This window comes from Panthera uncia, chromosome B1, assembly GCF_023721935.1.
Source record: "Panthera uncia isolate 11264 chromosome B1, Puncia_PCG_1.0, whole genome shotgun sequence".
Taxonomy (NCBI): Eukaryota; Metazoa; Chordata; class Mammalia; order Carnivora; family Felidae; genus Panthera; species Panthera uncia.
The window spans coordinates 135255282-135271842 of NC_064811.1; positions in this window are offsets into that span (position 1 = coordinate 135255282).

A 16561-nucleotide genomic window follows, 5' to 3' on the forward strand; every position below is an offset into this window, starting at 1 on the left:
ATTAATTAAAATCTATAGTTTGCCTTGGGATTCACCCTTGATGTACAATTCTGTGGGTTTTGCCTCGTGCATACTGTCATGTATCCACCCTTGAAGTATTACTATATGGGATAGCTTCACTGCCCTAAAAATGTTCCTGTACTTCACCTAGTCACTCTTTACCTCTCTTCTGAAGCCTCTGGAAAGCACTTATCTTTTTACTATTGCTATAGTTTAGCCTTTTCCAGTACATATCATGTAGTTGTAACCATACAGTATGTACCCTTTTCCTATTGGCTTCTTTCACTTAGCAATATTCTTAAGTTTTCTCCATTCCTTCTCATATCTTGATAGCTTGTTTCTTTTTATTGTTGAATAATACTCCATTATGTGGATATACATAGTTTGTTCACCTGTTCACCTATTGAAGGACATCTTGATGGCTTCCAAGTTTGGGCAATTATGAATAAAGCTGCTATAAACATTACGTGTAGGTTCTTGTGTAGTCAAAAGTTTTCAATTCATATGGGTTCAATACCAAGAAGTGTAATTGCTGGATCATAGGGTAAGAATATGTTTACCTTTGTAAGAGACTGCCAATTGCCTTCCAAAGTGGAAAGCCATTTTGCATTCCTACCAGCATAATGAATAAACATTTTTGCTACCCCACATACTCACTAACGTTTGATGCTATTAGTGTTTTGGATTTTAATAGGCATTCTAATAGGCATGTAGTGGCATCTCACTGTTACTTAATTTGCAATTTCTAATATATGATTTGAGCATAATTTTCTATGATCATTTGCCATCTGTATATGTTTTTTGCTGAGGTATCTGTTCATATCTTACCTGGGACGACCTTGACAGTTTGGAAATTAGTAAATCCACAATACAAACCAGATTTACTGCAGTACATATTGTGAATTTTAGGGTGGCACGTGAGGAAACTGGATGTTGGGGCCAGAAAGACAAAGTGAAATCACCCGTGGTTTCATAGTGCTTAAGATACAAAGGTCCCACTGATCCAGAGAGCAGGGGACTCAGGAAATTCTGGCCACACATGCACAATGAGTTGCTGCCTCAAGACATAAATCAGATTGTGAAGATGTGTAGGATAAGGATAAAGAGTTAAACTCAAGACCTCTGAGTGATGGAATGGAATCTTCTATAATCTGTTAGCTCTGAAGAATCAGAAACCTGCTAAACTCTTAATCAAAAGACTCCGAAGAACCCACACTTAAGACTTTGCCAAGAAGCTCTTATAGGAACAATCTTTTGCAGATAACAAATAAACCTTAGATTAAATACTAAAAACAGCTATCTGAAGATACTGGAGAGTGAACAAAAAGCAGGCAGGCTCTGTTGACACTTGAACAAAGGGAATGTCTCTGGGTGAGTTTCCAGCTTTTATGACTCAGCCTGCCTGAGGCAGGCTGTGGGCAGTGCTACCTCAATGGCGACATTTTCTAAAAAAAAAAAAAAAAAAAAAAAAGAGTTTGAGACAATTGCAGGGCTGAATGGTGAATGGTGAGAGAAATCCCAGGAAGAAGAGAGCCAGAGCCCTGAGTTCTGTGTATCCACACTGTCTAAATATCTGGTTACCCCTGAGCTACACTTGTATGGAGCAGACACTAAGCTAAGGATTAACGAATGTAACTTAGATTTGAGCTTCCTCACAAGACAGTTTTCTGTTGGAGTCAAATCAAGTTAACTGCCTGCTAAAAGATACAAACAAAATCAATAAATGTGTGATATTTTGATGCTTCTGGCAGCCTTTCTTTTAGCATTTTTGGCTTCCACTAAGATGATTCCTTTTAGTTAGATTTTTAGTTTTGTAGGATAAATTATTGTGAAAAGTATTTAAAATTATTCTGAAATCAAGGCATACACAAGAATAGTTGAAAGCATTTTGTAATTTGCCGCTCTGTATTAAACCTCAAAAATGCACATTCAAAAAGTATATATGCAAGTTATTTTAATACTACCTGCATTTATGTATGTATGTATTTATATGTGTAGGACTTTTGTCACTATAGTATTTGTTTCTTCATGGCATTTTGCCACACCAGAGACAATTTTGCATGCAATTTCTTTTGGGACTCCCAAATTTTGGCAGGAAAACATATGAAGCATGCTAAAATGCAATATGATAGATTGAGATGCATAAAATATGTAACTTCACAGACAAGCACATTCGCTGTTTGAAATATGAATACTCATATAGATTGTGCCACACAAACCCATGAATTTTGGTGATTTCTGTTTCCCACGTTTCTTGACCACCCCTCAAATAATCTATCTACTTGTCTATCTATCTATCTATCTATCTGTCTGTCTATCTATATCCCTATGATCTTCTCACTTACCTACTTATCTGTGCATCTCATATAATAGTAAAAAAAATGAATTATACGTGTAAGCAGACAAGACAAATTATCTATTCTAAAGATCAATGAAGTGAATAATACAACTTACACAGCTCATGACTATACCAATTTTCCACAAAATTATTTCCAGATCTATATATATATTTATTTTTTTCTCCTACACTACTCACATCATTCCAGAGCCAAGTACTGTAGATTACATTTGCATGGTGAATTTATCTGGCCCTGTGTCACAGTGCTGGTTGAGTCAGCACAGTGAAGGGCAGCTCCTAAACTGAAGACGATCAACCAAACATTACAAGTCCCAGAAGTATATCCCTCAACACTAAAAGCAAAAGATTCCCCAACTCCTTCATTGATATCCTCAAAAGTGCCCATGCTTAGTCCAGTATTAACCAGTATGAGAGAAAAGATGACAGATAGTAAGATGAACCATTAAGAGATAGTAGACATTAACAATTGTATTTAAAATCATACTTTGGAAAATTTTACAAAAAATACATGATTATGTGAACAAATATCCAGAGCTCATCCTGGGGTTTTGGAAGAATCCCATGAAAGTAAAAGGCGCAAAGTTGGAGTTTTATTACCTTCACTGCAAATTCACCATCATATACTTTGTACACCCTGGTCAGATTTTTGCTCATTACTAGTTAAAATCCCTAATGAAGTTACCAATAGAGTGAAAAACATAAGAATTTTCATACATATCTTCAAAAAAAGGAGCAACATAGCAAAAATGTCAAAGCATTTAATTTTCTTATTGATCCATGGAAAACAGAACAAGTTAGAATTCTTAACATTGTGTCTGTGTGGGAATTCTTGTTCTATGGAGAGTAAAACTGAACACATAAGGTATTTTCAGGTCTATTTTATTTCAAAAGTTTTGAAAAAGAAACAAATAATTTAGAATCTTAGAATTGTTCAAAGAAAAACTTTTTCACCTCACTAGTTAAAACTATCTTTGTATTTTGTAGCATTTTTTAATATTGGCTAAGAAAAAGGATAAAATACCTGTGCGGAATTCAAGAGTTTCTACTAAACTATTCAAACTTCTATTCAACTAATGTCTTTTATATTTTATATTTGCTTCAACCAAATTTATTTACTTTCTTTTTATATGTACACCATGTTTTCTCATCACCCATGCTCTTTCTTCTTTCTGGTGTATTTTTATTCTTCCTTGTTTTGAATAATTCCTACCCTCAAGAACCAACTCTTTAATAAAGCATTCTCTCCATCCTCAAGATTCATGTAACACAGCGTATCCTTTTCTTTTTTTAATGACAAGGAATTTATGCCTTTCACAAAAATTAGCTTAGCTCTCCCACTAACTGAAAACTCATAAAAGACCATGTATTTTCTCTTGTGTATCCCCTATTCACTTCACCAGTGCCATGAAGAAATATCTATATAATAATTATTTGTTCAAAAAACAACCAAAATTATACCATGCATATTAATAAACATAACAGAGGTGTTAAACCTGACTTACACCCACTCTGCATGTCCCTGAGCCCTCTGTTCTGCAACCCAGAGAGTCTTCTCTTCCCTTCTCTAATTTTCTCTAGTTATTCCTAGTTTACATATTTGAAAGTGATTTTGTTATAAGAAAAAAAAAAACCTACATAACAAACAATGTTTTCTGCACTGTGCACAGACATTTATTTTTCCTTTATTGTTAAGCATAGCCTCAATGTATAGACCTAGTTTTTTTGGAATCAGGACAAAATAACAACAGCCTCCGCCCCCCCCCCCAAAAAAAAAAACTATTTACAGTAGTTACATTGTAGAGTATAAACGGAATGCCCTTTTCCATGTCTCATAAATTGTCATATACCACAAGGAATGTAAGACAGTGATATACAAAATCCATCTTAAAAGAACAAGATGAAGGAGAGTTGCAAGCAGACTGAAGAGATGTCCTTCAGCTTCAGATTTCAGAGATAGCTGGCAGAACATTACCTGAATAAGGCAGCATACCTAGGAAGAAAAATAACCATCTCTTATTTAGAGAAATGGGACCACCTTTCAGTGGCTGATATAGGCTTTCCTAGATGGGTGTAAGGAGGAGCTAGAAAAGTGAAGGAGGAGCTGGAAAAGTCAAGGTGAATGAGAAATCCCTTAGACATGCCATATTCGTAGGAAGCTGTCTGTTGGGGAGTATGGATGATGAAAGGGTAAATTATAAGTAACCCAATATCTGCAGATTGTTGAAGGCAGGGAGTAATAAAGCTAACACAAATTCACAGATATATTGTGTCATAAATAAAATCACTGAGAATGAAAGAAAATGTCTCTTATTCTTGGAAACTCTACTTAATAAACATTAGTTGGGGCGCCTGGGTGGCTTGGTCGGTTAAGCATCCGACTTCGGCTCAGGTCATGATCTTATGGTCCCTGAGTTTGAGCCCCGCGTAGGGGTCTGTGCTGACCGCTCAGAACCTGCAGCCTGTTTCAGATTCTGTGTCTCCCTCTCTCTCTGCCCCTCCCCTGTTCATGCTCTGTCTCTCTCTGTCTCAAAAATAAATAAACGTTAAAAAAATAAAATAAAATAAACATTAGTTGATTAAAAAAATAAGTGACCTAGGGGCTCCTGTGTGGCTCAGTCGGTTGAGCATCTGACTTTGGCTCAGATCATGATCTCACAGTTTGTTCGTTCAAGCCCCATGTTGGGCTTTTTGCTGACAGCTCAGAGTCTGGAGTACTTTCAGATTCTGCTTCTCCGTCTCTGTATGTCCCTCCCCTGCTCGTGCTCTGTCCATGTCTCTCTCTCTCTCTCTCTCTCTCTGTCTCTCTCTCTGTCTCACGCGCACGCAAAAATAAATCAACGTGAAAAAACAAATAAGTAACCTATTATAATTGCTCTATTTTAGGCACTTTTTGTCTTCTATGTTGTGTGTTTGTTTTTCAGCAATTAGTTGCACAGCTACCCTGTATTTTGGCATATTATTAAGGTATCCTTTTGAATTTTTAACACCATTGCCCTTTTCTATTGAATATTTTAGTGAAAATTAAATGAAAGAATTATCAAAAATGCTTAGTACTCTTTTTTCCTAAATGTCTAAATAAATGTTTATTACTGCTATTATTATTATATCAGTATATGTCTAGTTAATATTACAAGCACTAAACAAGTTGAGTCAATAAATATGATTCTCTAAATTAGAAAGTCACATGCATTTAGAGGCTCTTGGGTGGCTCAGTCAGCTGGGCATCCGAATGCAGCTCAGGTCATGATCTCATAGCTTCTGAGTTTGAGACCCATGAGCCCCTCATCGGACTCTGTGCTGGATTCTGTGTCTCCCTGTCTCTCTGTGCCTCCTCCCCTCATGCTCTGTCTCTCAAAAATTAATAAACATTAAAAAAAAGAAAGAAAGCCACATGCATTTAAAGTAAACCACACATTTGTATGTGACGGGGATTAGGAAAAATACGTGTTAGACCATGACTGAATTATAAGAAAACAAACATCAGGTGAATTGAAAACTTGTATAAGCAACTTACTTTATTCCTATGACCAATATTGAAATGTTTATCTCATTATTCTTGATATCAAGTTGTTTTAGGTGCAAAATGATTTTTGCATTTCCAAATAAGGCTTAAAATTGATAGGTTAATTATTTTTATATTTCCACTAGTAGAGGTAATGTAGAGCTAACTAGATTTAAGAAGTGAAGTTTTCAGTGATCAGTAAGAAATATTCAATCATTTAATTCTAATCACATTCAGACATTTTATAGATGTATTCTCATTTGGAAAAATATCACTGAATGTATGATAACATCAGATCTATGTATTACCTACTATGTCAATAATGACACATTTGTGAACTGGTTAGTAGCACTTTCAGGACACAAAGCATATCCCACTAAAAACAAACTTGATTTTGATTGTTTGGAATAGTGGAAGTGAAAATATTGTCTTTACTTCCTGTTTGCCAGAGAAATAATTCCACTGCAGAGCCAACAGTAAATTTAAAGTGAAGAACATTATGAAGAAAAATAAAATTCAGCTGTGCTTGAGATGTTTGATGCAATTACTACAATGAGAACATATATTAATAGGTATGCAGTCAATGACTGACAGATTAATAGATTGTCACACATAGAGGAAGACAATGCACAGTAAAGGAACGTTTGTCCAAATCAAAACATTAGGATGAAACATATGTGGTCTTTAGGTTTGTATAGTGTGTGTGTGTGCGTGTGTGTGTGTGTATTAAGGCTTTATTACCTAAAGGTGTGGAAATTATAATCAGTACAAAAAGGATAACATAAGGAAACCCATAAGTTACAACAAAAGTTGCCTTCTAATAATGTGATTTAGAAAAATAGAGTGAATGGGATCAGCCTTCTAGTAAAATGAGTAAAACTAAATAAAAATCTATGAATTGTTTACTAAAATGGATTTTTAATAGCCTTGTTGTAATCAAGGTGTCTAAGCTATGGTGCGTTTTACGTGATCATTTTAGTAAGTATAACTTTGTCAAATAAATTTTATTTGTGTGGGCTGTGTACCTCTCTGCCTCACCAAATCCACTCTCCACCCCTCTCTCCTCTGCTCTGTGCCAAGAGAGACAGATGTTTATGGAATGCATCAAAGGAGTTCCTTGTTCTTGGCATCCACTTGAACTAACAAAAAGTACTAGCAAGGAATCAGCAAGTGGGTGTGGAGTCAGTCATGGAATATTTCTCCTGAATCCATCCCCCGTAAGATTGCTACAGATTGGTTAAATTATTTTAATGGAAGCTACTAATCTGTCCAGGTTCTGATAACTTCAGACATGGGGCAGATTTCTTTACTGTAAGCTAAGCCCCCCTTGCTATTCATTATTGGTTTTTCATATTCCCACCTGCACCATTTTAAAAGGTTTCTTTTTTTAAACTATCCTCAACTTTCAAAGTTAGTGTCATTTATTTCCTGATAAATACACATTTTAAGGGAAAACGTTTATTAGTAAGATTGAGAAAGAATTCACAGGGCCTAGAAAATTGAATTTCTGTAAAAAAGGTAACCTGTCGATATATATCAGGTACTCCTTGGGAGATGAAGTGCTACAGTCAGTTGCTCCAGATGATCCAGTCACATTATGTCTCTCTCTCTCCCATTTTCAACATTTTGCTTAGTTTATTGAATCGGTATCATGAGTTATCCAGATTTTAAAGAAGCTAGTCCTATAGTAAGCACTAAATCAATGTAATTCCTTCCATAGTCTGTAATGACACCAGAAAACTTTGACTTAGAATCCCAGAAGAATTTCTTATGAGGAAAAGGGAAAATATTTGATAAATGGGAATTTCTTCCTAATGATATTTTGAGAAAAAATGTAAAGTGTTAAGACAAAAACAGGAACATAAAAGTATATGATCTCTTGAGAGTTTATTGATACATAAAGGAAGCTATGGACTTTATGTCAAACTGCCTTTGTTTTTGTGTTTTTTTTTATTTTAAAAATTTTATTTAAATCCAAGTTAGTTAACATATAGTGTAATAATAATTTCAGGAGTAGAATTTAGTGATGCATCACTAACAAGTATCAACCAGTATTCATCCTAACAAGTGCCCTCCCTAATGCCCATCACCCAATTAACCCACATCCCCAACCCAACACCCCTCCAGCAACCCTGTTTGTTTTCTATATTTAAGAATCTCTTATGGTTTGCCTCCCTCTCTGTTTTTATCTTATTTTTCCTTTCTTTCCCCTATGTTCATCTGTTTTGCATCTTAAGTTCCATATGAGTGAAATCATGATATTTATTTTTCTCTGACATTTTGCCTAGTTCCAACTGCAATGTTGCAACACTCTAATTTCATCAACATGGCTGCAAATGACATGATTTCATTCTTTTTTTTTATTGGAGAGTAATATCCCATTATATATATATATATACACCACATTTTCTTTATCTGTTCATCAATCAAATGACATTTGGGCTCTTTCCTTAATTTGGCTATTGTGGATAGCACTGCTATAAACATTGGGGTATATGTGCCCCTTTGAATCAGCATTTTTATACCCTTTGGATAAATACCTAGTAGGGCAATTTCTGGGTCATAGGGTAGTTCTATTTTTAATTTTTTGGCGAACCTCCATACTGTTTTCCACAGAGGCTGCACCAGTTTGGATTCCCACCAGCAGTACAAAAGGGTTCCGCTTTCTCCACATCCTTGCCAACATCTGTTGTTTCCTGAGTTGTTCATTTTAGCCATCCTGAACAGTTGTGAGGTGATATTTCATTCATTATGGTTTTGGCTTGTATTTCCCTGGTGATGAGTGATGTTGAGTATCTTTTCATGTGTCTGTTAGCCATCTGGAGTTCTTCTTTGGCAAAGTGTCTATTCATGTCTTTTGCCCATTTCTGCCACTGGATTATTTGTTTTTTGGGTGTTGATTTTGATAAGTTCTTTATAGATTTTGGATACCAACCCTTTATCAGATATATCATTTGCAAATATCTTCTCCCATTCTGCCCATTGCCTAAGTTTTGGTGATTGTTTCCTTCACTGTGCAGAAGTTTTTTATTTGGATGAGGTCCCACTAGTTCATTTTTGCTTTTGTTTCCCTTGCCCCTGGAGACATGTCAAGTAAGAAGTTGCTGTGGCCAAGGTCAAAGAGGCTGTTGCCTGTTTTCTTCTCTAGGATTTTGATATTTTCCTGTTTTACATTTAGTTCTTTCATCCATTTTGAATTTACACTGAAAACTGTAGAAAGTTTATGAAAGAAATTGCCGAACACAGAAAGAAAGGAATGGAAAAATATTCCATGCTCATGGATTAGAAGAACAAATATTGTTAAAATGTCTATACTACCCAAAGCATCTACATATTTAATGCAATCCCTATCAAAATAACATGAGAATTCTTCCATACTAAAACTCCATTCTAAAATTTGTATGGAACCAGAAAAGTCATTGAATAGCCAAAGTAATATTAAAAAAGAAAACCAAAGCTGGAGGCATCACAATTCTGGACTTCAAGCTATATTACAAAGCTGTAATCATCAAGACAGTATGACACTGGCCAAAACCAGACACATAGATCAGTGGAACGGAATAGAGAAACCAGAAATGAACCCACAAATGTATGGTCAACTAATCTTAGACAAAACAAGAAAGAATATCCAGTAGAAAAAAGATAATCTCTTCAGCAAATGGTGTTGGAAAACTGGACAGTGACATGCAGAAGAATGAACCTGGACCGCTTTCTTACGCCAGTCACATTCTCTTGAAGGGATAGCCTTATCAAGCTATCATTGCTGGCATTGGTTAACATCACTTAATATTTTGCTTGTGTAGTGCTTGTGAAGTACACTTCCTGATAGTATAAATTCCAGTGTAGGTTTTTTATTGAAGAGTGCTAATTAATGAAGTAAAATTTTGTGTAGTGTAACTTCATGCTCTTGAGTTAGTCTGGTCATTTCTCAGCCCTCAGTCTAGAGAGAATTACCAGACTTAAATTAATGATCAAACTTTAAAATGTAACTCAAGTTGTGTTACCCTGCAGAAGACCAACTGGACAGACAAATTTTCTTGGTGCTATTTCTCTTAAACTACATAATTTTAAAAACATTTCATATCTTCCAACTCTTTTTTGTTTTTTTAAATATAGCAGTCTAACTGTCAATAGCAAAGGCATATCACTGGTTTATGCAAGTAAGTCAGCTCCTGTAATTGTGTTCATTTAAAATAATTGAATAATTATTTCCAATAAGGAGTCTAATTTCTGTACCATAACAAATATAAATTGCAGCAAGTACCCATTTATGACTCTACAGTATAAAGTTAAAAGAATACCAGTGTGAAGAGAGTTATGGCTCATTCCATGGTTCTTCTTTTTTATTTCAATATAATAAATCAGAATGTATGAGCAGTATGTGGTTGTCCCTGCCCTGAATTATGGGCATCTCTGGGAACTAGATAAGGAGGATAGCTAACATAAGTCTAGTTATTAGTTTGATTAACACTGATATGGGGCGCCTGGGTGGCTCAGTCAGTTGAGCGACTGACTCCAGCTCAGGTCACGATCTCACAGTTTGTGGGTTTGAGCCCCACGTTGGGCTCTGTGCTAACAGCTCAGAGCCTGGAGCCTGCTTTGGATTCTGTGTCTCCCTCTCTCTCTGCCCCTCCCCCACTCATGCTCTGTCTCTCTCTCTCTGTCTCAGATATAAATAAAACATTAAAAAATTAAAAAAAAAACACTGATAAAATACTTTTATGTTCAATGTGTATACATTTTTTGAATTGTGTTGAAAGAACAACAACAAATAAGATATTTTTACTCAAAGTGAAAAGCGCCTAAAAACCAACCAAGTTTTATCACTATAAAAGAAGGCAGGGTCTCAGGAGTATCACTTTCTTCATTTCTAATGATTTTGCCAGATATCTTTTATAATGGGATATTCACGTATGGTGATATAATTATGTATCATTGACGCGACATTTCTTAACAATTCTCTACAGTAAGGGAATGTGATTGGCATTTAGAAGAAAGCAATAGCAAAGAATGCTCCATAACACCATGGAACTTACATTTCTGAGGTAGAAACAGATCTAACCAGGTAATTGTGCATTTAATTATTTAATTTAATGTTGATGAGTCTTACAAAATTAAAGGGTGATCAAAAGAATATAAACAAGATTTAGGGTAGTGTAGAAGTAAGGGAAAACAAATTTGGAAGAGAACATAAGATTGAGATTGGAAAGATTAAAAAATAGTAAATATGTGAAGATGAAGATAATAATGGAAAGCATTGCATACAATAAAAATAAGATATTTGACATTAGAAGAGATAAAGGATAATTGCTATGAAGTTCAAAATTCTAGTAAGCACTAAAAATAATGACCTCATACAGTGAACTTCTTTTTATCTTAATTGTTTCTAATTTTATTTTTTTGTATCTATAGTTTTTATTGAGATGCAAGGGTTTTTTTAAGATATTATTTATCTTTAAAGAATTGTGACTTCCTAAAGAACTACCCCAAAATCATTTGTTCTCACACCTGGTAGGTGATACAAAAATTCAAATATCAAAAATTTTCCTATACTTTAAAGGTTCTCTCTTAGTCACTTGAGCATATTTGCAAATGAATCTTTTATAGCAGTCTCCAAGGACTCTTACTTACTGCAGCATTTTGTCTTTCACAGGTGAGAAACTTCAAGTGCCTACAGTAATTTTATTTGAGCCTTTACTATCCTTTCAAAGCAGGTGCAAAAACCTAAAGAGCCATGGTATTCATCACTCAGCAAGATTTTTATGTATGTAACATTGAAAGAAAGCTGCAAATTTGATTTGAGATTACTTTTAAAAATCCTAGGAGAACTGACTTACTACTCAGCAGCTTGCCAACAGGCTATTTTAATCACAATTACATTGATTATATCTTGTCTGAATTCAAAGAATTTCACTTAAAGTCACACTCACATACATATCCTGAAAACTTTCCTTCTCTTATTGATAAATAAGAAAAATAATGGTTAATAAAAACAGCATTTTTATATACAGAAAATGGAGTAGTAACTTAAATGTGATGCCAGAACTCTGTACTAATGTAGAAAAATTCTGTTTGAATGAAAATTATATCTGTTCAATAGCAAATGTACTACAGAAATTTCTATCATGAATGTGACAACGCTCAAGCATTACTATTATGTGCATGTGTATATAGTGTGTATGTATATAGCATTCATTCTCAAGAGAAATGATATGAAATGAAAACTGGGATCTACAGTAAGGAGTGGAGAGCATCTGATATAATAACAGGTGTGGGTATGTGTGCATATATACTCGTATGTGAGTCTGTGTGTATGTATGTTTCTTCTCAATTTCTTGAAAGTATGACTCTTTGTAAAAGCATTTATAATAACAACTGGAGATATCAATTTTAGTAACATAATTTATGAAAAAAATACTAAGATGAAAAGGGCTGTAAACAGAATTTTATTGCTATAAGGTTTGGGGTTTTGTTTGTTTTTTTATTTTTAAGTGAAGTGCTACAATATTACATCCAGGTAGACTTTGATAAGTTAAAGACACATAAGATAGGTGGTGATCCCAAATGTCACTTTTAAAACTAAAAAGAAATATGATCATAAAACCAACAGATACTAAAATGGCAGAAAAACATGATTAAAGTAACAAAATGAAGATGTGACAAATAGCAAAATGGTCAACTTAAACAAAAACAAACTAGTAAAATGCAATTTACTAGTTTTAAATATAGTTTTAAATATATGTGAATTAAGCATGCATATTAAAAACAATCATTGTCAATATAGGTAAGTAGTAACACCCCAAACCTTGTCATCTACAAAGAACACACTTTAAATACAAATATCCAGATGGCTTGAAAAGTGCAAACCATAGTAAAAGATATATCTTGAAAGAGATAGGACAGGAAAGCTGGATTGGCTATATCATGATCATAAAAATATGCTTTAGATATAGTCATGGTATATTATCTGATATACAGAACTTTATTGCGTTATGACAAAATACTAATTCAGTAGGAATTAAACGTATCATGTCTAAGACATCTACCAACTGCACTTTAACATGTGGGGCAAAAACTGGCAACACTGAAGAATTAAGAAATAACAATTTAGAGATAGAGACTTTAATAAGGTTTATCAACAAATGATAAATCACCTAGATAAAAATTCAGTAACAATACAGAAGAATTAAACAATGAGTAACATAAGGTGGTTGAATTGTTTGTTTCAAGTTTTTTTTGTTTACATACTTTTGCTATCATGTTACATTAAAAAGATAAGAAACCAGGAGCCATTGAGACCAACTCTTCTGTGTTTCATCTATAGTCCTTTTAAAGGTATTTTCTTTTGCTTCCTGAGATATCAATGTTGTCAATACTCTTGTCCTGCCATAGGGAATATTCCTTAATACCTTCACCCTGTCATTCCACTTATTATAAAGTAGACGGTAGGACAGTTTCTTGGGAAGATTTTATAGGTATTAATGTTAAATGAGTGGCAAGATCTTAAGTGATATTTATCGTACCTAATTTATAAGCTTTCTGACACAGTTTAGTAATTTGCTTGATATATCCAATTGTGTTCTTTTAAGAAAAGGATATATTCTTAAACCTAAGTAAATAATTACATGGTTAGAAAAAGTAAAGGAACATATCTTCTCCCATTCAGTAGGTTGCCTTTTTGTTTTATGGATGGTTTCCTTCACTATACAAAAGCTTTTTATTTTGATGTAATTCCAATAGTTTATTTTTGCTTTGTTTCCTTTGCTTCAGGAGACACATCTAGAAAAATATTGCTGCGGCTGATGTCAAAGTAATCACTGCCTATGTTCTCTTCTAGGATTTTTATGGTCTCACATATCATGTTTAGGTCTTTAATCCATTTGGGTCTATTTTTGTGTATGGTATAAGAAAGTGGTCTGAATTCATTTTTGTGCATGTAGCTGTTCCATTTTCCCAACACCATTTGTAGAAGAGAATGTCTCTTCCTCATTGTATATTGTTGCCTTCTTTGTAAAAAAACAACCTACTGAATGGGAGAAAATAATTGCAAATGATATATCCAATAAGGGATTAATATCTAAAATATAAAAAGAACTTATACAACTCCAAAACACAAACAATCCAAAAAAAAAAAAAAAAGGAAAAAAGAAAAAAGAAGCAGAAGGCCTGAATAGACAAATACTTTAAAGAAGATATACACATGGTCAACAGACACATGAAAAGATGCTTAATGTCACTAATCATCAGGGAAATACAAATCAAAACCACAATGAAATATGACCTTATACCTTTCAGAATTGCTGAAATCAAAAATATAAGAAATAACAGTTGTTGATGAAAATGTGGAGAAAAAAGAAAATTCCTGAACTATTGGTGGGAACGTAAATTGGTACAGCCACTGTGGAAAATGGTCTGGAAGTATCTCAAAAAATTAACAATAGAAATATGATATGATCCAATAATTCCACTATTGGGTATTACCAAAGGAAATAAAAAACACTAATTCGAAAAGGTATATACATCACTAGATTTATTGCAGCACTGTTTACCATAGCTACAATATGTAAGCAATCTAAGTGTTCATTGATAGATGAATGGTTAAGGAAGATGTGGTATGCGTGCGCAACACACACACACACACACACACACACACACACATGCATACACACACACACACACACAGTGGAATATTGCCCATAAAAAGATGAGGGTGTTGTAGTTGTTGTTGTTGTTGTTGTTTGCTTGTTTTTTGTCTTTTTGTTTTGTTTTGTTTTTGTTTTGTTTGCCATTTACAACAACCTGAATTGATTTAGAAGGTATTAGGCTAAGTGAAATAAGTCAGACTGAGAAAGACAAATACCATATGATTTCACTCATATGTGGAATCCAAAAATAAAACAAATTAAAGTAATATAGTTAAGGTACTTTGGGAAATATTTAAATATTGTTACTATTGTTTTGAGCTATTTTGTAAACAAAGTCAATTGATAGTCATCATTCTTATCTAAAGAATTAAGTGGTTTTTTTTCTTGAAAATTCATAAGCTTATTAACATCCATATTTTAGCAAAATAGTCTTGTTCAATTCTAAGTGTTACCTGGAAAGAGATATTGTGTAAATAAATATTTAATGCCTGTTTGTATAATAATAATCTGATAAATTGTGGGTTACAAATAAAGGAAATATAAGTGGGTTTTCACATGCACTATTAATACAAATATTACAAGTATTTTTTTAGACCTTTTGGTCCTAGGTTACTAATTCTTGTTTTGTCAGTCTTGAATTATGCAGTCTGCTTTCACGTTATCTGTCTAGACTAAAAATTCTTGGGAACACTGTGTCTTTGTACTGCCTGAAAGAACTCAGTTTATGGTGATGCTATCACCTTAGACTGGAAAGCCTATATGAATGGTAGAGTGATTAAGGAAGAGAATACACTTAATATTAAGATACACATTTTGTGGAAATTGTGGTAAAGTGTTATGATGTTCCAACTTAATTCAAGTGATCCAGTAACAATAAAAAATATCTACTGTATTTACACAGTGAAATGAAATCAGTATATAAAAATGTGTATTGTAATCAAATATAGGTGAAACTAGGTAGAGGATATAGTAGTGTTTATTCTACTATTTTTTCAACTTTTGTGTATTTATACAAGTTTTTGTAATAAAATATTAGGCAAATAGTTGAGTATAATATCAAACTAAATTTGAATATTTAATTTAATTTACCATTGGTATTGCCTTATATTACATAAATACTCTTGAGTTTTAAAAATTAATTTTTTTTTTATTTTAGGGAGAGAAAGAGAGGATAACCATAGGAGAGGGGCAGAGGCAGAGACAGAGAGAGAGAGGATCCCAAGCAGGCACCATGCTCAGTGCAGAGCCCAACACAGGGTTCAATCTCATGACCCTGGGATCATGACCTGAGGTGAAATCAAGAATCAGATGCGTAACTGACTGACCCACCCAGACGCCCCTACTCTTCACTTTTTAAATGTAACCTGGGTACACTGTGTCTTATGCACATAGAAGCTGGAGAATGTTGAGTTCTTAGATTAAGAGAAGACACAAAAAGATGATACAAATGTAGGCTCTAGATATTCAAATTCTCTGTTTAAAGAAGTGCCTGTCAAAATTCTACTAGGACTAGAGAATTCTAATGTGTTATATCTTACTATCAGGGTTCTATATTTTTCTTTTTGATATTAGGAATTTATTCCATTAAAATAAGTTAAGATTTTCTTCTGCAATTGGGGACGTAAAGAAATAGAGGACTCCTTTTCAGTAGTTGTGGTTGTGGGGGAGATGAGGTTTAAACAACCACTTTTATAATATACAAGTACTATAACCCTATGCATATATATGCATTTATATTATTATATAATTAAATGTAATTTATCTTATTTAATATATATAAATACTATAAATGATTATTTAAGGATAAACCACAGAATAATTTTGCAATGAAAAAAACATTTAGGAATTAAATTTGCTGAGAAAAGAGGCACAAAATTATAGCTGTCTATACATAAGTTGTATTATACTAGGATATCCCATGCTTGCATGAGCATTATGAAAACAAAAAGTTGTGACTTAGGTTTTAAACTCTTTGTGGCAAAGAGATCTGGCTGGTAATAGAATGATCTAGTAGTTTATGAAGACAATAGTAACTAGAGAGATGAGTTCACCTGC